This window comes from Lutjanus erythropterus, chromosome 7 (assembly GCF_056507025.1).
Source record: "Lutjanus erythropterus isolate fLutEry1 chromosome 7, fLutEry1.hap2, whole genome shotgun sequence".
Lineage (NCBI taxonomy): Eukaryota > Metazoa > Chordata > Actinopteri > Lutjaniformes > Lutjanidae > Lutjanus > Lutjanus erythropterus.
Genome location: NC_139323.1, coordinates 37,745,145 through 37,767,644, shown reverse-complemented (window position 1 = coordinate 37,767,644; position 22,500 = coordinate 37,745,145). Strand labels below are relative to the sequence as shown.

The following is a 22,500-nucleotide window of genomic DNA, read 5'->3' as shown; positions in this document are numbered from 1 at the left end:
GTCAGGAGCGGCTTGGAGCAGGATGGAGGAGGGAGCAACGAGGGGAGGATCCTGCTCAGGCTCTCCCACCGCCTCGGGCCCCTCTTGGGCTTGCTCAGGTGCATGGAGCCTTTCTCATTTCACTGCACAGTGGGGCCTCCAGACATGGCATTGCTTCGAGCCCCGGGGACACCCCCTACCTCACTGCTTCTCCCTTCTTTCCTTCAATCCCTTCCCGATTCTCCCAGCGTCCCTCAGCCTCCATCTCTCCCTCTTCTTCCCCCTCCCCTCTGTCTTCCTGGGGCATCCCGTCCCAGCAGGGCGGGCCGGCAGACTAGGCACCGAGCACTTTTGTGTCACCACAGCCATTTGACTCAATGCGGGACAACATGGTTAATCACTAATCCAATTTTGGGGGCCCTGTGTGTCAGCAGGGTATGCTCTGTGCTCTTGTCACACTTCATTAGGGCCATTACAGGCCATTTTCTTTTTTGTCTGTGGGTTAATGTTCTCAGTGACACATTGAACACCTACAGGGCAGGTACAGGGGAGACAGTAGAGGGAGCTAGAGAGATGTCAGGGGCAAGGATCAAAACCCTGCATCTCCAAAAACTTCAACATGTCAGTCAAACCACAAAAATGTTTGTCCTTTTAGATCACAGGTGTCAAATGTGCAGTCCACAAACTAGAACATGCTCACCAAAGGGTCCGTTCCGGACTTGAGTGACTTTGCAAAGTGTAAAGAATTACAAAGCAGTCATAAAGGTTCCCCTGTGTAAATCCTCATTTGGACAAACAGCTTTTTCTGTCCGTGGAATTAACATGTGGAATTCTTTACATGTAGAACTAAAACTGGATCCTGATTTAGATCACTTTAAATTCAAATTGAAACAGTTTTTGAAGTCATGTAGTCATGACAAATTTGGTGCTTCCTATTCTATGGTGCTAATTATGTTTTGTAGTTTGTATCTTGTATTGTTTTGTATTTCTCATTGTTTGTACTTTGCACTGCTACTTGTGTTTTTGTTGCTGAGTCTTTTTTATCTTAAGGCCCAGCGAGGGACGGGCATTGCAAATTAGCTTAGGCTATAAATGCTATAGTGTGTGGCACTGATTTATGATACATACTTGTCCCTTTACAAATAAACAAATAAAAAAATAATTTCCAAACCAGAATACAGGCCTTTGAAAAGACAATTAATACTTCAGTAGGAGTGGAAGAAATTAATTACAATTACTCAAATTACCGTAATTACATCATGTCCGTACTTCCCCATCATTTTTGAGCACTTATCTGTAATTTTACTCAACAACTTTTAACAAATCAATAGAATTTTTTTGTAGCCAGTAAGGCTACCTGATTGCAAACAGGCCAGTGAAAATCATGACATATAGACAAAAGAAAATGCTGCAGCAGACACAGTAACATTTCAGTAATATAACAGTACTTGTACTTGAGTACAGATTTTCAGTACTCTTTCCACCACAGTACTTTAGTTTGTGTTGTGTAGTGATGCCAATATAACTACACAAAAGTGGACATGTAATGTGTGGAAAATTAAAAGAATTTCAAGATCTAGAAAGTCTATTAAAACCATAAAGAAATAAAGTATTATGTTATTCAAGAACAAAATACATAAATGTTTTCTGCATTTTTAGATCCAATGTGACCTGTAAATCTTAAAGCACATGTAATGACAGTAGACTGACTGAATGTGGAGAATCTGAGGAAAAACTGCATTTATTTTGAATGTATTTCTGATCACTACAAAGGTGAAAAATTTGGAGGTGTTGTTACCATCCTGGTCACCAACGATTGAAATTGTAATCCACTAATAATCCCCATTTTTACTAAATGCATCTGTAATCTGGTTCCATATTTTTTCCCCGGTAACTGTAATGGCATACAGTAACTTTTTTTGTATCTTAATTATGTAATTCTGTAACATGTAATCCATAATTCCCCAAGCCTACATATTTGTGAATACGTTATCATGTGATCATTGCGTGTTATAACAGATTATGTAAAACAGTTTCCTGATCACAAAAACAGTTTGAAGTTATTTATGCTCCTATTAAAAGATTCTGCCGTCTGTTTACAAGTGTTAAGTATTTGTGTATTGTGCAAAGAATGCTTCCTTCTTTCTTCATCTCTGTCTCCCCCCATGTTGTGCGACCAGGCCGGTGATCAGATGGGTATCCCGGAGCTGGCGGAGCATCTGCTGTGACTATATCACAGAGTCTAATTGGCATGAAAAGAGCCACACAGAGCGCTAGCTAGCAAGCAGGCCGTCCTATTATCCCCACGGACATCTCATTTAGGGGGACTCATGCAGGGAAGCCGAGCTCCGACTTGCATGGTTTAGCATCTTTGACAGGAACATGTCCTCCTGAATGCTGCTTTAGTGACGCTTATTCAGAAAGCAGTGGGGCGTGCAGAGAGAGGAGGATATATGTTTACAGGCACATACTCACAAAGGGCTTTATGTTTATGAGGAGGATTTTATTCCTTAGTGCTTTGTGGGTTTTTCATAGTAACAAATTGGTGTTGAAATTGATTTAAAGGAGGATAATTTTGTAAATGGGCATATTACCCTAAATGTGTCTGAGTTTTCTTTCTGGCTCAGGTGTTACACCTTGTTTTAGCTCGGTATATATCCATGCAAAACTAATAAATAAAATGTATGACAAGTGCACTGATTAAGGGATAGTATAATACATAAGATGTTTTAGTATGCTATATGACCATATTTACATCTAAATTATCCTTACTCAAATCACACTGATGGACATTGTGAGATGAAACCATTCAGAAAAATATCTGTTCGTTCTTGCCATTTAGTTGCCAACTATTTTGATAATTTCCTAATCATTTCAGTCATTTTTAAAGCAAAAATGTCAAACCTTTGCTGGTTCCAGCTTCTAAAATGTCAGGATTTGCTGCATTCCTTTTTCATCTACAACAGTAAATAAAGAGTCTAAACGAAACAGTTGTAAGACGTTACTTTGGACATTTTGAAATTGTGATTAGTGTTTTTCACTTTTTTTGCATTTTATTGACTTAATGATTAATTTTGAAAATAATCAGCAGTTTAATCAAATATGAATGAGTTGCAGCCCTACCAAGAATAATAAAAGTTTTTGAATATGTTTTGTGGAAAATTATCAAGGTTGTGAAGCTTAGTGAGTACACAAAGAGCTGTGAAAAAGAACCAGGAAATTGATGCGTATAATTGTACAAACAAAATTGTACTTTAACAGAGAGAAATACACGTAGGTAGAGAATAGAGTGCTCCATGGCTGAGGAAGCAGGCTGGAGGTTTGGAGAACACATCCATCTCATGGTGCAGAATCAATAGAAGGCAGTGGGGCTGCTGAACAATTGATCCATTTTAGACTATGCTATCAGTTCAATGTACAATTCAATGTAATTTACAGGGAATTTAGATTTTCACAGTATTCCACATTATAAGCAGGGTTTTATTTCCAACTACTATGATGTTTAACAAATCACGATTCTGCATTTCTATTGTTTAGGTATTTGTGAGATGTAAATGAGATTATTTCTGTTACATACGTACCATTGGCTCTGGGTTCGCCTCTCTTTTTGACTTAGATTCTTCTATTTCCGCTTTCTTGTGTTCCTACTAGGACTGCAACTAACAACTATGTTCACTGTCAATTATTTTCTCAATTCATCAATTAGTGGTTTGGCCTATAAAATTTCAGAAAATGGTAAAAGATGTTGATCTGTGATTCCCAAAGCTCAAGAGGATGTATTTAAATGTCTTGTTTTGTGTACAACCCAATGATAGTCAGTTCATTGTCAAAGACCTTTGACTTTTTTTTTCTAAAAAATTACCCAAAACAATTAATCAATTATCAAAATAGTTGGTGATTACTTATAATTGTTGACGACTGATCAATTAATTGTTGCAGCTCTACACTCACTTCACTAGTTTACTTGTACAATTTGTCTCCCTCATAGATTTAGTTTTGCCTCTTTTTTCTTGACTGTTTGCGTGGCAAACTGTCTGTCTGGTTCGTCTTGTTGTCTCCCTCATCTTTCTCCTATCTATATCTGCCTGCTTGACGGCCCAGTCAAGCCTCTCTCCAGAATAAGCTCGCAGTACTTTAACACACTACCTCATTAACACGTGTAAATAAAGACGGATGGCCAGCGATATTCCTACAAATTTCTTTCCCATTACACTGAGGTCAGCGGTAATTGCGGCTGGCGCCTAACTCCCCTGAGTGTGCGTACAGTTACATTCATATTACAGTTAATCAACAGGGGGCTAACAAATTGTCCTGTAACACCCCCACCACTGCCAGCCCTCTACCCACGGCGGGGGGTGAACATTCGTTTTCAGCGGTCAGCTACAGTAGCAGCAGCAAGAGGGAAAGTAAGAGACGATCTGGGTAATACCCCCCTTCATTCTCTTTCTATCGCTCTATTGCTCTGCAGAGGGCCACAGGGTCTACTTAGCCTATCTAGGCCTCAGGCGTTAGACCTTTGTGTTGAATGCGATATGACAAATGTGAGAACTTGCATGTGTTCAAATATGCACTACACATGCCAAATAATTCAGTATCTCATACAGGCTAACAGTCCTGCGATTATTTTGATGCATGTATTCAGTGTGTATTCAAGTGTTTGTGCATATGTGTTGTTCTGTGAGCGTGTGTGTGTGTGTATGTGTGTGTGTGTGTGTGTGTAAGAGACAATGTATGGTATGCTACCAAATGAGAGGCAGTGTAAAATGCGACTGTGTGCTACTTGCTCGGTGTGTTTTTCTGTCTGTGCTGACAGGCAGCTGCTCTTAAGGACCTTTAAGTGCCTCCTTATTGCTGCCATTACATGAGTCCTCTAAACGGAGAAATATATCACACTGTTAAACACGGCAGGCTCCACTGTGGGATACAGCAGTCTGAAGGTGAGGCTTCAACACAGTTTTCTGCAGCTGATAGTAAATTAAACTTTAGCTTTGGACAAACTAATAAAAGCCAAAATATTTTAAAACAGCTTTCCGAGAGCCAAGATATGCTGAAATTCAGAAAAAGGGTGTTTTTCTCACTTCAATGTCTTTTGCTGCTCAGTAGTAAATCCTGTGAAACAACAAGTCTATTCAGTTCTGCATAGATACAATTAACTAATTATATCCACAATATAATGTAGCTTCCATCTCTGTGCTATATCCACTGCCAGGGGCTTCCCGCAGTATTTTAACCACAGAATGCAACAAGAGATTTCATGAAACTGAAATAAACTTGTTACTCCTCCTAATTTAATTTTGTCTATCACACTGTGTCAAAGTTTCTGCTCAGAATACCACAGTGAATCAAACAAATATCATTAGTATAATCTAAAATTGGTTAAAGCCAAGAGGAGTAGAGCAACGCCATCTGATGTCCCACTTTTTGTCTTTCCCTCAAAAACTTTTTTACTGGAAATTGCACATCAAAACAAAATAAGACATTTTTTGTCTGTTTAATCAGCTCTTGTAAGATGTGTTGTTATAGAGATGTGCACCATTAGTCAACGTAACATTTAAAGAAGAAATCTATAATATATTTATGGTGCTAAATCATCAAATGACCATAATGTGTCACCAGAGATTAAGGAAAGATACCAAGTTAAAATGCTCACTTCTCTGACAGTAACGCCACAGCTGCGGTGTCCTCTGAAGTTTCATGGCTCCAACTCATTAATAGGACTGCTGTACTCATTTCTGCATGCACAATTGCTATGTTTTTCTCCTTTAAATGATGCTACCTTTGCTAGATGGCAACAGACATACTAGTCAATAAAAAACTATTTATTGATATTTTATTAATGTACATCTACAGAGATCCTGCCCTCTGTCTGTGTTTCCTTATTTTCTCATTATTTTGCGCTGCTCAGGACACTTGGGACCAATCCAAGATGATGGTATTTAACATCTTGATGTCTTTCTGGTGCCTTTACAAACAGCTTAGACAAATCCTACTGATTCTGCCTTTTATTAAGAATGTGATCAATGGTTTGAAATGGCTCTTGAGACACAAAATATTTGTTTGGGCAATTTTAACCCTATAAATTAATAAATTGTGCTCAATTCTGACTGGTTTCTCTGAGTTTTTTCTTATTTTTTCTTACTTTTAGACTAATCGACTGGTCTAAATTAAAATTTCCGTTTAAGCAACATGGAAATTAGTCAGCTCAAACATCCCTAGTTGTTATGGAGAGCCTGTGAAGGAGAAGCAGGGAGGGTAAAGAGAGCTCTGTCTGTTTTTGTATGCTCCTGTGTGCTCCCATGATCCATTAGAGAGGCTGAGGATGAATGAATGAGCGCTGCACCCAGAGAGAGCGGAGCAATAGTTTCTTCAGTTCCCACCTTATTGATTTCTGCAGGAAATATAGAACCCTGGGCGCTGAGGTAGAAGAGGGAGGACCACACTGATATTAAGTCGTTTTCCCATCTTTTCCAAAAATCTTTAATCAAAGTTTAAGTGAAATACTAACATGCCACCTGACGTGACCTTTTAGCCCTGTTATGAATCACCTGTTTTTGAGCTGAGCTGAGTGGCCGAGAGCGGTTAGAGGTATTTCCTAATCACAAATCGCTGTGAGAAAAAGAACAAGTTCAGTGGCAGAGTTAAATGGCCACCGAAGGGCTTGTTTGCTGTTGACCTTTGACAAATGCTAGACAACAAATCTATGTTTAAAGCACTCGCCCGACTGGATTCCTTTATAGCGCTAAGTGACTCCTGGGAAGGACGAAGCCTTGAAAAGTGACTCCAACCCAAGCCAAGAAATCTCTGCTACACCAAAACAAAGGAAGATACAATGCACTTCCTGCACAAATATGGCTCTATGAAGGATGATATACTACAGGATGGGGGATACATGTCTACAGGGACGAGGCAAACAGGACGATTTGTGAGCATACGAGTGCCTGGCGTATAATGACAAATATGAAATCAATATAGTGACCTTAATTTGCCCAAAGCATAACTGTGATGTAGTACACGGTGTTTCGATTAAAGGAGGTATAAAAAGATGGTGTCTGTGTGTTGCGAGGGCAGGGAGGCCATGCCCTTTTGAACCCTGGTGCTCACCGAGAGCGTGGCAGCCGTAAAAGGAACAACCAGCCCTGTTTGGTCATTGAATAGGCTCCTTATGGCTCATGGGTAATAATGTCACGCCTCAAGACGTTTTTTAAAAAGAGCCGGCGAATGATAGCTACCAATGTGTTCCGCAACACTGGCAACATTATGGCAGCAGAGGAGAAAATATAATAGCTTGAATATGCTATGAATAACAAAACCTGTCAATACTCACCTCTGGAGGAATTGCTGATCAGACACAGTTCATGTAAAGTGTACGTGTGTGAGTGAGAATTTATGATATGTGTCCCTTTATATGAGTGTGTGTGTGCATTTTTGTGTATGTGGGGAAAAAAGTGATGAGTCCAAGTGTGTGTGTGTGTGTGTGTGTGTGTGTGTGTGTGTGTGTGTGTGTGTGTGTGTGTGTGTGTGTGTGTGTGTGTGTGTCTTTCTGTGCTTCTGTTGAATTTGTGTTATATGTACTGGATGCAGCAAAGTGTCCATTTGAATTTCCATCTGCTGGGATTCCCAATTTTGTGACTTTACGCATATGACAATTGCTGTCCCAAATACCATCTTTAGGGGGTTTGAAGCTCACAAATTAGCTTACTATTCCCCACACATACGCAAAGACAAGCGGGTGAATGTTGGCCTGTTGCAAGTGTGTAGGGAGGGTTGAGCTCATGCTCATCACAGTTGTGCATATTGAGCAGCACAAAGCAGAAGTAGATGATGGGTTTCTGCACACATATACTGTTCTGTGTGCACATATGACATGCCCATGCCTGTTTTTTATGTGCACGTAAACACATAAAGACTAATTAAACACTAGAGTAGCTGTATTCCTCTGTCTTTTTCCTTTGTTCAGTGCAGCCAACACATTATCCTCTGTCTTCAAAAAAAAAAAAAAACTTAAAAGCATTTGGTTCACCTCAATGAAAATGTTTTCTAATTTATTCTTGAAAAATATGTCTACATATGTATAAGTTTAAAGTTTACTTTTACTTTTAGCTTTCAGTATGTTTTAGGGTGTTCATATTGGATGAACAGTCACAGTTCAGCAATTTTAGGAAAATGCAGCTTTCCACGGCTCCTCAGAAAAAGACAGAAGGTGAAGATGGGTGCAGTGCAAGCAGAACATCACCAAAGAGGATAAGAATTGTCTGACATCACACAGAACCGATAATTATTAAGATTATCATGCCAGAGGAGAAATGCACCACTCATGTGACATAATGTACATAGGTAAGACAAACAAAAGTTGAGACTGACCTGATGCAGCAACCTGCTGTAGTAATGCTTTGCATTGAGAAGGAAAAAGAACAGAAGACTGAACGAGTCCAGATGAAATAAATGGTTGGGAGAATGTAGTCAGTTTTCTTTAGCAAAAATGGACATGAGGTTTAAATGTCAGTTTTAATATAAGTCAACAGTAGTATGCTAGCTAATATTAGCCACAGGGGCTGTTCTAGGGAGGGGTGTTTCTGGTTAAGAGACTTTAAAATTACAGGCAACACTGTTGTGACAAGATTAGTGGAAAGTTACACCAGCTTTCACTAAAATAAACAAACAATATAATCATTTTAAGAATAATATCACTTAAAAGGAGGAAAAAGACCATTACTTCTAAAATGGGCCTTGGGCTCTTACACCAGATTGAAGAGAGGAATTTTAAACTGATGATCTTCTGTAATTGAGTAACCAAAATCATTCAAAGCCTCGGTTCAGACCCAGCACCACTGAGCTTGTCATAGAGCCTGTAAATGAGTCCGTCTTGTTTAGCACTGCCCCTGGGCTGTTAGCAGCCGAGGGCAGAATGGCTCACACAATAGAGCCATTCGGTTAGAGCTTAGCCCTTAAAACAACATGCCACTCAATGATCCCAATGATCATCCTGGAAAACAATGCAGGGACACATCAGTCAGGCCTGTGTGGGAGGGAGGGTGGCAGAGGAACAATGATGCCCCCGTGGTGCTGTTCCGTTGAGAAGACGTTCCCAACGGGACGACTCTTTTCACAGCCTGACCTGGAAGAGAACAGCATGGTGAAGGTGTAGGGGGTCACACTGAGGGGGCTAAACTGCAAAAATCATCCGTCTTAATAACTTCTTAAATGCTGCATTCTGATCTTAAAACAAATCCAATTACGTAAAGTATTCATGAACGTTTGGTTTGAGAAAATTCTGGAAACCAGCAGATTTGCATGGGAAGCAAGTACAAAATTCTCATTTAAATGTCTTGTTTTCTCGACACACAACTCAGCATAATAATCACACCACACGGCTCCATATCATGATATTGTTTGAGTTCCTTAATTTAAAAATATCCCCAAAATTATCCCAAAGACCTTGTGTAATAATCCTTTCATTGGCGGTATTTGTTTGGCCATGCAGCAATAGCAGAAGAACAGATGAGCAGAGAAGAATGTTTGCATGATTAATATAAATGATACTTTGAAAGGGAATTTTTTTATACTTACAGTATGTAATTTTTGCCATTAGGGGTCTCTCAATCTAAATAATAACAAAAAATGTCATATTTTGTTGTGAAGAAGTACTGGATCATAGGAACGGTGGTCATTATTGTTCAACCATTGGAAGAAATCATGTTTATAGATGAGGTAATGTATTAAAGTTCTATTCACATTATGTTTAGTCACATTCGTCAGCTTTCTTCCTCACTCTCTGACGTATCACCTGGTGCTTCCCCAAAAGTTATAGCAACAAGAGGGGATAAAGTGGGTAAAATATGACTACACTGACAGGCGACATGAAGGCGAAATGAAACGCACCATTAACTTGAATAAAATTGCAGATTTCTCAGGGTTTGAACACTGTTGGAAACATCTGTAATAATGTAAGAACACAACTCAACAAAATATACAACAAAGGTCTTGACATTTTAATGTGGCAATGTTACATATTTCATAGCTGGGCTTGCATACCAGATCATAGACTGACATAGTCACAACTGGACATCTTGGTCAAATTGAACTTTCTCCTATGTGTTCGCCTTTTTGAGGAGGATAAAGAGGGAGTTAGAATTAGAGACTGAAAAAGATGTAAAGAAAGAGAGTAATGTTTTTGGGGTTGGGTGAAATTCAGGAGGACAGGGATAAAGCAGAGGCCCCCTGGGTCATAAATACCATAAAGCCTCCAGCATATTACCCAGTGCCAGGCCAATCTCTGTTCATTACTGCTCCACGCTACTCAGCACTTCATTTAAAACTCACATTCCTCTAATTAACACACACTGCTGGGTACAGATGAGCCAGTACAGAGCCTTGTCTGTCTGTCCCTTGCTTTTACTACTCACTCAATTATGTGTCTCTGTCATCACATTTAGTTTGCTCCTCACTCTTTCCTTCTCTCTTATCATTTCACTTCCTGCTTTGTGAGCTTCTCAGAATAAAAGTAACAGAAAAAGGTACACATACTTTCGTGCAATTTTTCCAAGGACATTCGATAAACACAATTAGACTCCAGACACACGTTTTTGGTCTTGTGATAGCTATTAAAGAGTGGAAGGAAACATGGCTGCATCAGAATCTGAAGAAACAGTTTGTCCAACAAATTGGATGTGGCAAATGTTTATTCATTTATTATATCAACCAATTACACTGCGACAGAATTAACTCCATTACGGTACCAAAGGCGAGTTTAAGGAAGGAGAGGCACATTGATTTTTCTGATGCACTTAAACCTTCGCACAAGCTTACATCCACTGACACTGGCTGTTTTTCATGTTGAATAACAACCATGAAATGATACACAGTGATCTGCATGATAGATACAAGAAGCAGAAATGAAATTTGGATAGTTTTCATAATGTCCTTTGTATTCGTAAGGCACAGGAAAAACCAGCCATTCATCTGAGCTCATATTGGTTTCACAATACATCGCCTGCCGTTATTAAAGGAGCCTTCTGTGCAGCTTAAAGTAAATGATTCTGCTTCTATCACAGGCGCTTATGTGGATCAGATGATGCGTCTACTGATAGGTTTGTAATGGACTTTTCCTGTTCATTAACTGAGTTATAGCACCAGGATTTTATGCTTTGCAGTTCTAAATTGAACAATACATCTCCGATGTTTAAAGTAATATTAATACTTTCAAAATCAATGTTAGTAAAATTTTATGTACACAGTTGTATTTGTTGATGGCCAGCCGCCGCAAATAAAGATAAGATTTATGAAGGCGAGGGTCTCCTCTCTCTGTACTATTATCACAAGTGAAACGCAGACCATAAAAAACTTTAATTAAAATTTTAATTAACACCGGTAATCAATAGGGTGTAACATAACATCTCACATATTCTCAGTGGCATGGAGGAAAATGTAATCAAACAAATACAGAGGGACCAAATATGATGATTTTATAGGCTAATAAGCCCAAGGTAAGTGTGGCAGGATGAGTGGGAAATGTCACAGGCTTTCTCTTTTTTCTCTTTGGTGTTTGGTAATGTGCTTCAATGCACCTGTTTGTTCTTGTCTATCTAGGCTTTATAATACTTGAATTTTCCACTAGACTGTTTACTATCTTTTTAAAACTTTTCTTTTTGGATTGTGTCAATCTGAATAAACCACTTTTCATCAGGCTGTCTCCTGTAATATGATTGTTGGCAAATCCCAAAGATGTCTCATTTTCATGTAAAATTGATATTGTTCATTAAAGCAACAGATCTACCTTTTAATGACTGTAATAACACACTGTCAGGCTTCTTTTATCCAGATGTGTAACAAAGAAAGCATAGATACACACAACTGTAGCAGTCTGTTAACCTCTTGTTTCTGAATGAAAGTACAAACTAGATGGCAGTCGGGTAAGAGAGAACTTTTAGTTGAATTGGAAATACATACAATAATTGTACACCTCTTAGTGCCCAGCCAACTAAAGGTAAAGGTCACCATAAAGCCTACAAACAGCTATGGCAGATGATGGGGGGAATCAACCGTGATGAATCAATTATCTGCTCTACCACAGTTTTGCATAGTCGCTCCTCTGTCCACAGCACTCAGTGCTAGAGAAAGGTCTGGCCCCACACATTATAATTCTGCTACAGGGGAAAAAAGCTATTTTTTTGCAAAATAGCATTGGGGGGAACTTTTGCACATCAATAATTAATCGATTATTAAAACTGAATATCTTTGGATTGTAGGCAAAACAAGACAGTTGAGGCCATCACCTTGGGCTCTGTGAGACACTCATCAACATTTTTCACCGTTTTCTGACATTTTACAGGCAAACAACTATTAATCGTTTAATGAGTAACAATCAATCAATTAATCTACTAACAAAATAATCATTAGTAGCAGCCCTAGTCAAGAGGACTGCCCTGGCATCACAATGGCTAAAGTACCGCAACAGGAAATGTAATCATATCTAGCTTGTTTATATTCATACCTTGAACAACCAGGTGCTAATTTGCCATTTTCGGTATGTAAGTTGCTAGCTCGGAGGTTGTTGCTGTTTCCCATAGCCAAGGGGGACTTTAAAAATGCCGATAGCAGATATAGTGTGTACCACTTGAAGCAGGCATTCAGTGCAAGGCTTGTGCCAATAGTCTTCTACGTCTACCATACTGTACTACCATTGTTACAAAAATCCATCCGTTAGCTATTCCCACTTACCTTCTGAAGGGTGGAGGAAGAGCTTCAGCCAATGAGTGAAAGGCAGGGTAAATCTTTATCTAAATACATAAAGACATTGAAATTATTTTTGTCATCTGTACATGTGTTGACTGAAGTCGCAAAAACTGCAGAACCTAGTCATGCCTTGCTTTTGGCCAATATTATGTAGCCAGCAAAAGTCTGGACCCAGACTCCTTTTTCCATGCACTGTTTACACTCCAATTAGTGACTTGAAACACAAGAATGGAGTTACAGGATAATCTCTATACACATATATTTTAATTAAATGAAGATAAATTTTAAAAAGGTTAATAAAAAGCTAAACTGTCATCAGACCATGGGTTCTGAGATTGCATTTTGGGCAATGCCTTCTGCCTCTTTTACTCCCTACACGGACTGTTTAACTGCAAGTGACCAAAGCCTGTTCAGATATGACTGGTCAGTACTGCTCAGACTAGAAACGGAAACCAGAATGCTTTCAATTCCAAAACATTGTCCTTTACCTATGCAGATATCTGTAGACATTACTTCTGACATGGTCTAAACAGACAAGACAAAAAAAAAAATCAACACGCTTGTGCAACTCTACCACACAGAATGTGGTCAAAAAATACTGATTTCACAAAGTCAGAAAAATATACAAGCAGACAAAAAATATTCTAAATATTTTAGGGTGGACTGAAACATTGTAATGTCAGATGATGTTTCAGTGGCAGGTGTTTAATAATGAAGAATATCACAAACTTAACTCAATGGCCACTCAGAGAGATTAACTGGGAAAGCAGATGAACTCTAGGCTACTTAATCAGGAAGGGGTTGAACAGAGCTGGACTAAAGCATGAATGTTGAGGGAAGAAGGACAAAGCAAGTGAAAGAGAGAGAGAAGGAGAGTATTAGGGTAATAGTCCCAGAAGATTGTCTGCCACTCTCATCCTTCCTCTCAACCATTTCTCTTTCTTCTACTTTTGCAGAGGTAATCTCCCCCACAGCTTGACGCAGGCGTATCCCAGCTCAGCCAAACAATAAATAAACTGGATTGGCCACAAAATGGAAATTGCATATAAGGCAATAAAGCAAATTTCAATCACGCTCCATGGGCCTTTTTACATTGCTATGGAGGGTAGGTACACTTGTCGATCCTGAGGTTATCGAAACAGTGAGTGAGAGGTGCTCAGCCACAAAGTTCATGAAGGCCGTTTTGAGAAAGTACATCATATTTTAGCCCACATTTTTTTTTCTTAAATTGGTGAGTACACAATTATCAGACTGGATTTTTTTTTATATTTATACAGCCCATTGAGTAACACTGGAAAGCTTTTTTTTTTTACTTAGTATAGCTCTTAATATAGCTCTTAATATTTCTACACTTATATATTTCACAAAACTCCATATGCATTACATTTTTTTAGCCTCGCATAAATCAACATAAATCAAAAGATAAAACAGATAAACATTAATTAACAACATTAATTAAGCCACACAGCTGCTGAGACTAACACCATGATCCTTGCAGAACCTTTGTGTTACCAATTTAACCTTTTTGTCATGTCTGTCATCAGTGGATTTTGATTCATCTATCTGGATGCCAAAAAATTACTGTAAAAAAAAATTCACAGTACATCGCCTGCCGTTATTAAAAAATTAAGAAAATCTACTTTTATGGACAAATTCAATGTATGTTTATCTTTTTTTAAATCAATTAAGTAGTACCAAATATTTATCAGAATTTGTAGCCCCTGCGTCAGACACTTTCAGTTTACTTGTATTTCTGTAGAATTCTGTAACCTTTGGCCTTTCCTCCAGCTGTGTTGTCTCGGTGTGTGTAGGTATGTGAAGGTATGTGTCAGGATGAGAGTGTCAGGGATGAGCAGAGACAGTGCATGTATGTGTGTGTCTTAAACAGCAATAAAAGGCCTTGCTCTCTAGACCTCAGACTAACCCAGCAATGACAAATAGTTTCCCTCTCTCTTCCGCTCATCACGGTCCTCGATCCTAACTGAGAATTTCATCTGCAAACAGCTGGATGTGATGGGCAAATGTTTGTTCAGCTTTCAACGGGTGCTCAGACTGAATATTTTTTAAGTAAATGTTTGCGCAGTTGTTTCTACTTTCTCTGTTTTATTCCTTGCTGTGACAATCTCTCCAGTTTTGGTCTCTTTCCTCTGGGAAAAAAATAGAAAAACTCTCATTGAAAACTATTTGCTCTCTGGGTATTTTATTGTCATAATGAAATGGGAGTAGTTCCATTTGTGTTGAGAGTTTTGTCTTTGCAGGGGGAGTTAGTATCTTCTCTGTGTTGATTCTTATGCAACTATAGAGCACAGATGGCGTAAACCTCTGTGGAAAAAGCAGCTTGCTCCTTCTCCGTCCCCGGTGTCAAACTTGCTGGCTAGCTTTCCAATGAACAGATTTTTTACTGCTCACATCTAATAAATATTTAGGATTAACTCAATGAAACGATGCAAACACAAATGAAATGTATTTAATGGGCATCCTGTCCATTGGAGGAGTTTCAATAGGGCACCGTTGAGGTGTGAAATGGCTACAACAGGCAATATAACACTCACATGGTCTCCCGCTCTCTGTGTCTTTTCGTCTCTCGCTCACACACTCTCATGCACACACACATACACAAGGAAAAAAAGCACCTAATATTTTCTGTCAGCAAGATTGTGCATACCCCCAACCTTCAAATAATTTACTGCCTTGTGTCTACAGAGTGTTTGGCGCAAAAGTGTCACTAAATCTCAGCCCTCAAAGTCAAACGTCAGGTAAACCACAGAGAAATAATGTTTATTTTCTCTCAGCCCTGGCCCTGTTCTTAACCATGCTGTCAGTACACCAGGAGCTCGTATATCTCATAAATTCCCCCATGATCTGTACAAGTAGCCTTTGAAAAGTGACTGAGAACACACTACAGCTGATTCTTTATTACTTGGAAGTCTTGAAACAATGACACACAACTTTTTCCTTATGCAAGTGAGTTATTACAAGTTCTGACCCCTGTCACTCATCTTGATAAGCCATTTGACTGGCTGCATTAATTAGTAAAATACACTAAAACAAACAGGAAAGTGTTTAATGTCGATGTGTACAAAATATCAGTGCATCCCTTCTTGGCTATTTCATCTCCCCCAGTTTCAGTGACTTGGAAAAAAAAAGCATATTTTTATTGAGAACTGCTTTGTTACAACTTCCGTTCTGTCAAGCTGGCTTCATCTTAACAGCTACAACAGAGCTTACCTTCAGCTGTCCCCAAAGCACAGAAACAGCAAAGTGTATGACACCTCCGCACATCCCTGTGTTGTCAACAAAGCTGATAATATATCCATAGTTCATTTTTCTAATGTGAAAAAATGCGATATGTCAGGTTTTTGAAGGTATCACATGTAGTTGTCCCTCAGATGAAAATAGTCATATAAAAAAAATTCAAAATAGACCTTAAAGATCTCAAATAAAAATAGCATTTTTTTTTTTTTCTCCTCTGGCCAAGTGGCACTATAACGGTACTGAAAACTACTTAAAGGAGTGTTGGGCGCTTTAATTCTGGCATGTTAAATTAGCATTTAACCATTTGTTTTGATTTTTGATATTAATACTCTCAGCTTCGTTTTTTCCACAGTGTAAAGACATGCAGGTTATGTAAATTGGTACTCTTAATCAATGGGTATTTTGAATGTTAAAGCTTGAACAGGGGCTGTGGTTAACACAAGCTTAAGGGAGTTTCATATTTTGTTCTATGACATAAAATATGTTAATAAATATCCCACTTTTAAATTCTGAAACTTTTATGTGTTTTAAAAAGCCAGTTGCTCACAAGTGGCTAAATGAAACTACAGAGGTCATCTGGAACATTAAAGGTCATTGAGGTAAACAACAGTCACTTAGGGGTAGTGATGTGAAGTCATGCATCCGTGGCGTACTTTGTTTACAGCCTAATGTTAGCTTTTTACGTCCAGCAACTGCATTTACACTTCAAAAATTATTATCCCATTGGTTTTATTTGTGGAGGGAACCAGGGCTAACTTCTGGGCTCACCTACAAAAATTTGTCATCCCTGTAAGACTCAAAAAAGAAGGGGGCAAGAGGGACGGACATAAGTAAGCAGGTGAATGCAAGCACCTCAAGCACAGCACAACCTCCACCGCTGTCATACATACTTGTTTCCCCTCCTAAAGATTCACAATGGGGCATTCTCTAATAACAAATCATTTCTTTCAAAGTATGCTTTTTAATCTGGCCATGCTTGACAGGGCCCATCCTTTCCGGTGAAGGGGAAGACCACTTAGAGGCCAGGCCAATAAGGCCCAGCAGCCCGGTGGCCTGACTGGGGTGATTTGTCAGGCCCCTCCGGCGTGCCTGTGGTGGTCACACCGATGGATTTATCCCAAGGTAAATGGAGATAGCCCTCGCCGGCCGTGGGCCCCGCACTCTGATTACAGACCCTCTCTTCGAGTTGCATTGATAGATGTTGCTTGTGTTTATCTATTTACAATGCCACTAAATCTGCGAATACAATGTAATGCGGGCAGAAGGGGTACGACTCTGGGGGCTGAGCGAGAGAGGAAGCGAGGTCCTGCATGGTTTGATTTATGCTATGCTATGCAGAGCAATAGAGAGACAGCACAGATGAAGGGTCTGGGATGAAACAGCTCTGCGGGGCGGAGGTTGTGGTTTTGCATTGGGGTCGCAAGGGCGCGAGGATGAATCTCATGCATTTCCCTTGCTGGGAGCTGTCCACCATGCCATAAGAATAACAAACATGCAGCAAAAGGAATGAGACGAGCGTTTCAGGCACACTGGGGAAAACAGAATGTACTTTTGCGACAACAATGTGGAGCCAATCGGAGATACACGGTGGTGAACATTTATCCCAGTGCTCCCACATCTATGGTGAAGAGTAATTCCACCCTGGGACAATCACTGGGACAGCTCTGGTTCAACAACCTCTTCCATCTCATTCCCATCCACCCAACCTAAACCAGCTCTGCTCCACAACCATGTAAAGAACACCTTCTTTGGGTCACCAGCTATGATAAAAATAAGCTCAAAGGAGTCAAATTAGAGACACTATGGGTGTTTCTAGCTTTGTCTGCTCAAGTCAACCAAGCAGCAATAATGAAATCACCACTGAGATACAAAAACAATTAGGATACCTATTGATGAAGTATATCAACATATTGATCTGCAAAACATAGCAAATAAACTGAGCTGTCAAGATTGAAAAACAGCAAAGTCATCAACATCATTAAGAGAAATGTTTTGTCTGTTTCTGGAAACACTTCCATAAAGGCAAACAATATTTCTTCTTGTTTTTTGTGAAGTGGTGAAGCAAGGTCACACTATGATCTGATCTCTTGGCACACTTGTTTTCAGTGGTAAGGATGGTGAACAGCTCTGGATCATAAAATCATAAAACATCTTGGACCAACACCAGACAAAAGTCAGCAATATTCTCAGGTTAAAATATGTGGATTGTATCAAACTTGCCTCATCTGCCTTCAAGATACCACTGTCTCAAAAGCATAAAACAGCAAATCTACCATGCTCTTGGTGCGTCAGCAGCATATTAGATAACTCCAAAGCACGCTCCAACGTTGCCCACAGGTTCAACATTTTCTTCAGATTATCCAATACACTGACTAGAAAGAGTGTGGTGAAATCCTTCAATGCAGGACACCTGTCTATATAAACTTTGCAGATCAGATCAAGTGGCTTATCCATGTTGTTACAAGGTGTGGGCTCTACAAACAGCTCTATAAACAGCTAATACTAGGAAAAATGAAATACAATGATCCTTCAGCATCTAAACAGTCATCAAGTAAATCCACTGCTCCATCTTGTTCAGTGGAGTGACTCAGAATCTGCTGGATGGATTTCACTTGCTTCTTGGCCCGAGGATGCCTCTGGATCCCCCAGGAAGAGCTAGAGGTCAAGGCTGAGGAGAAGAATGTCTGGGCTGATTTGTTAAGTTTGCTGCCACGGTTACCCCAACTCTGACAAGCAGTGGTAAAAAATGAATGGCTAGATAGAAAAAATACATTAAAAACACTATGTCCATTTAATTACTAATACTAGATGAGCATTAGTGGTGTTCCTGCACACTCAGTGCATGTCATTGTACCTTACAGTGTTGTCTGAAAAGTATTCGCTGAAATAAATGTACAGAAAAAAAAATCAACGCTCATCAATCCCTTAAATGTTTTGTCTTGTTTTAGATTATGCCTGTTTGCCTTCTGTGCTGAGGAGTTCTACTTTTTTCCCTAAATCACCAGAAAGTGATGTTGCGACAAGTACAGATGACTGTGCGCAGTCCTTCTTCACATCTACAGTGAATGACATAAATGCAAGGAAAGACCTAAGGGATGTGTTAGTTGGAATATTTAGATAGATCTAGATTAGAAAAACCTCTCTCCTGTCTGATTGTCAGGGCACAGTGACGATAACCCTGTTGTACTTACATTATTTAGGCCTATTTAGAGCCAGTATTCACATTAGGGCTGGGACACACAGATGAAAAATGTATCACGATAAAAGTTTCATTTCAGTCAGTATCGATTTGTCATATCTAATGAACTATTTTTATGCCAGGAAAAACAGTTAAACTGAACAACTTCATTTTGAATTTAACCATTTATCAAGGCACACAGCAAAGGTTTTTTTGCATTCCCCTAGTACAGAGCTGACTTGTTCTTTATTAACAATCTCCTCACTGTGTGCACCATTTTTCTCACTCCATACTGTTCCTGTTGTTGTGTCACATGTCGATGGTGCAGCTGCACAAAACACTTGTTAAATGATTGGCTGTTTGCATGTCACTTGTAGCACACTCCATTATCAAAGGATATGACAGGTTGTTTATGAACCAGGGCAAATTCATTATGACTCATGTATTTAAGAGGAACTATTAAACATTTCATTGGAAAATATTATTATTGTTATTGATGAAGTGTCTATTGAAAATACAAATCACTATTGTTTTATTGCACAGGCCTAGTCACACCTCAAATGCAGCAAGATATAAGAATCAAACTTCATAGTCATCAACAGTGGCATCATCGTCAGCAATAATAGCTGCTGGACAGCTGATATCCCAGCAGTCAAAGGAAGCTCCATCATGTTCGATCTCAACCAGCTGGACTGCTATAAGAACAGGCACCCAAGTTGTTGCTATCCACAGTACAGTATCCCCTACCGTACACGCCCACGCACCCCAACAACCCCCCCCTTGCCCCAACCTCTTGGAAAGCTTATGTATGGCGCTCTCATTGTTTCCTCAGCCTATTGAGGTAAAGATAACTGTGGGTTGTGAGAGCGCTGAGTGATTATACATCAGTAAAATCACAGGGGGTATATATCACTGCCACTGGGACACACCCACTGGAATGAATTGGGTCAAATGAGAGCAGTGCATCGGGCAGGGCGCATTGACAGTTACTAATGCACCTCCCATGGCCACTAACAGGAGTGTACAAATTGCTAGAGGTTTGTAAACTTTGCCTGTTTAGGGCAGGGGCAGCCGGGGCTTGCAAGAAGCTTTGCAGTGGTGTTATAGGTAGGTAACTAAATCAACACTTCAGTGGTGGACCAACACTAAGGGGTTGGACTTAATTCTAAAAAGAGGAGGGGAGTTCCTTCCATAAGTGTCGGCCTCACCCACAAGACAGGTAAGAGGAGTTGAGACAGAAAAAAGAGATGATAGAAGGAGGGTAAAGATTGAAAGATAAAGGCTTTTTTGAGAATATACCTGAGATGGACCTCATCATTAAGAGGAGCCAGAATTATAGCACATAAAATTGATCACTTTCACTTCCATTACATCCTTTCCCCAACATTAACCTTCCTTTAGTTGCATGACCATTGTCTTTCTCTAACCTTGAGCAGCTACCTAAGAAAACCCATAACATACCATACTTTTTCCAGGCACAGATTTTGACGAACAATCAATACAACATGCAGAATAAAATTTAGTTATTTGCCTGTAGATATTATTGTGAGGAATCCTGGGGTTGGTGTAAATACTAAAATATCGCTTCTCCCAATACTATGCCTTGTTTTTAAGGATCTATCTATCTGGGATCAATAGGATCGATACCAAAGAAGAGATCAGTTTCAGCTTTTCTCCTATATGTTTTACTGTTTTTATTCCACTCAATACATGCATCATGCACATGCAGCACGCAACAGTGCATACCCTGACCAGTTTAATCCAACGCATAGCTGAACAAAAGAGGAGCTTCATTTGGAAATATGTCACAGCTGTGACTGAAAATGTGTGTGGTAGAAAGGTTGTTTGCTAAAAGTTTGTTCAAACACAACAAAACACTACGAGATAGAGAACTTGGAGCTGCAACAGGAAAGACGGGAGGTGGAGGAGGCAAAGGCTCAGCATCCAGACTCCCAACAGAGAGCCAGAGTTGACTGGCTGAGTCTTTTCCGAGGCTCTGGCAGGAATATCTATGCATACAGTGTTTAAATTAAACTTTTAGTCAAATTTGACCCTCAACATTACTTATAGCATGGTATCTTTACCTTCCTAATGACTATGATCTTTCTTGAACCTTGACCAAGTGCCAACAGTTATGGAAAACTTTAACCATACAATACCATACTCTGCCACAATCAATATAACATGCAGAAAAGTACAATATAAAAGTCAGATAGTCAAAATGAATTCTGTGTACCTATTTTTTTTTGTAGAAAATGTTGTTTATAAATACACATATGGTAAGTAATGAAGTATAATTTCTGTCATGATAGATAAACAGATGCTCAAGTACTGTCGATATTTCAATCAGTACACACACCACACATTTAATTCTCGGTCTTCTATGGAGGTTGCAGGAAACTGAAGCCCTTTCGCTAAGTTAATGTTTTATTCTGTCAAATCCACCATATAAAGAGCATAATAGAACAAGGTTAATGTCAAATGTTGAACAAATATTCAATTCAATCTCTTACACTTGACAGCATAAATGTTTGTAAATCACTTCCTCTCAGGACAGAATAATTTCAAGGCAGCTATCAAAAGCTGTGATCAGTCATAAATTCTGATTAGTCTCAATCCTGGATGTTGGGGAATTAATGGGTATCTGTGCGAGCTGCGCTGTTGTAAGACAGACAAGTGGAGGCTGTGAAAGGAATGTTACACCCTGCTCTCTGATCCTGCCACACCACTCAGTTTGTCCTCCCTCAGACCTGTTATTTTATCACACTACAACACCAGGGAACACAGACATGCCCGGACTGCAAAGACACCTCAGTAACAGAAGGTTATCAAAGCCACTCCGCTGTTTTGTGTTCGTATATTTATGATATGTGAGCTACGATGTGCAATGCTGTTTGAATGAGACAAAAGAAAACAAAGGTAGAACAAGCAGAAATACTGTATGCAAAGAAAATGTGAGTACAAAGCATGAAGTGTATATTTTTGAAAAGGCAGCGATACAAGCTGTATAGCATGTGTGTCAATACTTATGTATAAGCACCTAATTATATTTTAGGTGTATAGGACTACAGAAGTGTCTATCTGTATGATGGCCTAAAGAAAGGTATTCAGAGTCACACCTGTCTGCTGCAGTTTGCACTGAGGCGAGGGGAGGCACAACAGGCATGCAGTGTCTACACACGCCTGTGCACCTGGAGAAAGGGACCTGATGGCTGCACAAACATAGAACAACAGCACATAGAGAGGAAACTCTCAATGTTGCACTGCTGTTTTTTGTACTTTTTCATGATTCACAGATTACTGATTTTTACAGTAACTTTGGCAAAGTTAAAAATCTTTCATCATTACATTAGCTT

The 22,500-nt window shown here is 39.4% G+C and overlaps 1 long non-coding RNA gene across 2 annotated transcripts in view; it reads right to left on the bottom strand.

Annotated features, from left to right (window-relative positions):
* Positions 1-22,500, bottom strand: part of LOC146324366 (uncharacterized) — a 105,421-nt gene that overhangs the window by 59,632 nt on the left and 23,289 nt on the right. Inside the window, exon 4 of one of the 2 annotated variants that reach the window (XR_014771229.1) lies at positions 8,468-9,094. The exons of the other annotated variant lie outside the window; for it this stretch is intronic. This is a non-coding gene — a long non-coding RNA (uncharacterized LOC146324366). Of the gene's footprint in view, positions 1-8,467; positions 9,095-22,500 lie in introns of those variants that run through there. 2 annotated transcript variants of the gene reach the window in all.